The 3,431-nt window shown below is 42.6% G+C and overlaps 1 pseudogene; it reads right to left on the minus strand.

Annotated features, from left to right (window-relative positions):
- Nucleotides 1-102: 102 nt before the first annotated feature.
- Nucleotides 103-222, minus strand: LOC111733935 (annotated as a pseudogene).
- Between the last annotated feature and the right edge of the window lie 3,209 nt (nucleotides 223-3,431).

The raw sequence follows: 3,431 nt of genomic DNA on the forward strand, positions 1-3,431 counted from the left end.
TTTTTTTTTTTTTTTTTTTTTTTTTAGGCAAGGCAACCCTCGATTGACCTCACAGATTGCAAGAACCTTGCCAGCTTACAATCTCTCATTTTTTATTTTTTATGCCTACAGCACCCAGTCTTCCTGGGTGGTCTCCCATCCAAGAACTAACCAGGCCTGACCCTGCTTTAGCTTCCCAGATCAGAGGGGATCGGGCTTGTTCAGAGTAGCATGGCCGTAGTCTCTATGCTAATGTTAACTGGTATTTGTACACGCTCCTCACTGCTAGCATCACCACCTCAACTCCACCTCAGATCATCAGGCATTAGATTTTCATAAAAAACTCACAACCTAGATCCCTTGCATGTGTAGTCCACAGTAGGGTTTGGGCTCCTACAAGAGTCTAATGCCTGATTATCTGAGGTGGAGCCGAGGCAGTGATGCTAGTGCTGGGGAGCAGCTGCAAATACAGATGAAGTTTCTCTTGCTTGCCCACCACTCACCTCTTGCTGTGTGGCCCAGTTCCTAACAAGCCACGGACTGGTACCGGTCCAAGGCCCAGAGATTGAGGACTCCTGCTATAAAATATTCAAGTGGAGAGAGAATTCCATCTGGAATTCAGGGTAGAGGTGTGGGGTTGTGGATGGACATTTGAGTCTTGAGTGTATTGTCGACATAAGAAATGCTCAAACTTGTAGAGAATTTTAATGAGTTCATTTAAGCCAAACTGATGACAATGGCCAGGAAGCAAAATCTCAATAGATTGAGAAAATGCTTTGGAGAATGGCAGCTTTGCAACATATTTTATATATTAGAATCAAAAGAGGGGATATGAGGGTTACATTAAGAAAGGAGGCACCTGAAAATTGCAAAGGAAAGGGCTTGCAGAAATGACCAACTCAGTAGGTTGTAGATTAACCACATCTTATGGATCTTTAAATGGCATCCTGTAAACTTGTCACACCTAAAGGAGAAACAATCTGTAAATAGATAAGACTGATGGTCCAGAAATTCCTTCCCCGACTCGAAACTCCCCCTCCCATCCTGAGTCAGGAGGTGCATGTAGACCCTCAGACAAAGGAATTACATGCCCCTTGCATGGAACACTACCAGGGTATATAAACTGTAAGAAAGCTAACCAAAACGAGCTTGTGTCTTTTGCCTCACGGGCTCCGCCAGCCTAATAAACTCTTCTTCCACTAACAAAGTTGTCTGAGAGTCCAGATTCCTCCAACGGGTGTCACTTCTGGCAACAACATGAAATCCAATGATGGTAGATTAAGGTGGCAGGAGAAAGCAAAGTGGGGAAATCTCTAGGATTAGATAAAAAGTAAAATGGAGAGACATATTTCTTTTACATTGGTGGGTACAGGATAGTTAATAATTAACATTTATAGCGCATAGAGATGGTATGCAGAAAACAAGATAATCATGAGCTGTTCTGTGGTCTTGTGCTCTGGTGCAGTGGGCTGTGCCCTGAGCAGTCCAGAAAGAAGGAGATGACTCTAACATTCCAAGGGTATGTTATCTTATATGCACAAAGACAATAGACAGGCTCACTTAAGGTAAAGATTGACCTTTGTCAAAGAAGCCATAGGCCTAGGGTGTGACTACCCACCATGACCCACTTTTAGGAATTTTTATGTTCAAACCATCCTATGTGGGTAATTTCAGTCTCTGAGTTTATAGGCCCACCATGCTGGCCTCCGCTGACCTTGTCAGATTTAGTCTGTGTCCTCTTTTTTATCCACAGTATAAAAGCACTTAAAGCTTTGCGTTCACTGCTACTGTTGTGGCCTGTATAGAATAGACCAAACCAAGTATGCTCTTAAAGGCTGTTTATTAGCCGGCGGCTGTCCTGTACAAAGGAGCAGCCCCGAAATGCCAAGATACAAGGTTTTTAAGCCCTAAATCCCATTCCTCATTCATCTTAAACACAAAGGTCCATCTTTCTCCTATTCACTACCTGTCAACCCACTGGTCAGGTGTGCAAGCGGGGAGTACAGAAGCAGAAAGCTTGTTGTTAGAATGTTATGTTCCTATGGGTGATTGCCTATGTTCCCATGGGCAATAGCCAGTGTTCCCATGGGCGATGGCCAAACAGTAATTTTCAGCTTATATACAATTGATTATTTTTTATGCCACGCAAGCAAGCAGGGTTACACAGGCTAAAATTGGCAGTTAGCATACGAGCTCATTGTTACAAGTTTCATGATTAACAGAATGTAGTTAGGGGTTCCAGAAACTAGGACTAAGGTATAGACTTCTTTTGTCTAGTTTCAGGTTTTAATTATCCTTTAACCCTTTCACATTTCAGCAGGCTATCACATTCCCCACTGGTTTTAAGGCATATATCAAATCTTTGATTTCCTATAAACTGGGGGCAACTGAGGTACCCCTGTTATTTGAGTAGATAATACCATTAATTTAACAGCCTGGACTCTCTGTTTAATATAATTTATAAGGCAATTCACTATACATGGTCTAAACAGCAGTCCTAGAAAAGCCAATATCAAAAGTCCAGCAATAGATGACAATAATGTCGTTAACCAAGGGGCTGCATTAAATAAACCTTCATACCATGACTGACCTTGTAGTAGTTTTTAGTTCCATTTAAGCAATGTGGGTTGATGAGGATTGGCAGCCACACAAGCTGCAAGTAAAAATATTAAATCCGTGAAAGTCTTAATTTGAGGGGATCTCCAGTGGGCGTTGCTTTCTATCTCTGGTCAGGATCCGGAGGCTGGGCTGCTTTGAGTTGGGTGTGATGGATCCAATGGCGTCGTCCAGGGACCTTAACCGCTGTTGGTGTGGTCAAGACGACAGGAACCAAGCCTTCCCATCGAGGCTCAAGAGCAGCAGGTTGCACTTTCTTTATCCAGACCCAGTCACCCAGTCACATAAGAGTGGGACTGGAAGGAGAAGTTCTTATCTTCTCTGGTGGCCAACACCAGATGATTTACATCTCTTTGGGCTAATTGTAAAGCCTGCAAAGACTTAAGCAAGGACAGATTATGTACTTCTATTTCTTTTCTACTTCCTAGTTTGGGCAGTAAAGGGGGTGGACGCCCAAACATAATTTCATAAGGCGTTATTCCTTTTACATAGAGGGTACATCTAGCGCAGAGAAGTGAAAAGGGAAGGAGGCTTACCCAATTTTCGCCAGTTTCTAATTTATACTTAGTCAATGTTTCTTTTAAAGTCCTATTTATCCTCTCTACCTGGCCTGAACTCTGTGGTCTATAAGCACAATGCAATTTCCATTCTATTCCTAGTAATTTTGCCATAATTAGACTAGTTACAGCGATAAACGCTGGGCCATTGTTGGACCCCAATGTTATGGGCAGGCCAAATCTTGGAACTATCTCTGATACTAATTTCTTAGCTACTACTTGTGCAGTTTCATGCTTAGTGGGATAGGCCTCAGTCCATCCAGAGTATGTGTCAATAAA

Source organism: Pteropus vampyrus, unplaced genomic scaffold, assembly GCF_000151845.1.
Source record: "Pteropus vampyrus isolate Shadow unplaced genomic scaffold, Pvam_2.0 Scaffold699, whole genome shotgun sequence".
NCBI classification, from domain to species: domain Eukaryota; kingdom Metazoa; phylum Chordata; class Mammalia; order Chiroptera; family Pteropodidae; genus Pteropus; species Pteropus vampyrus.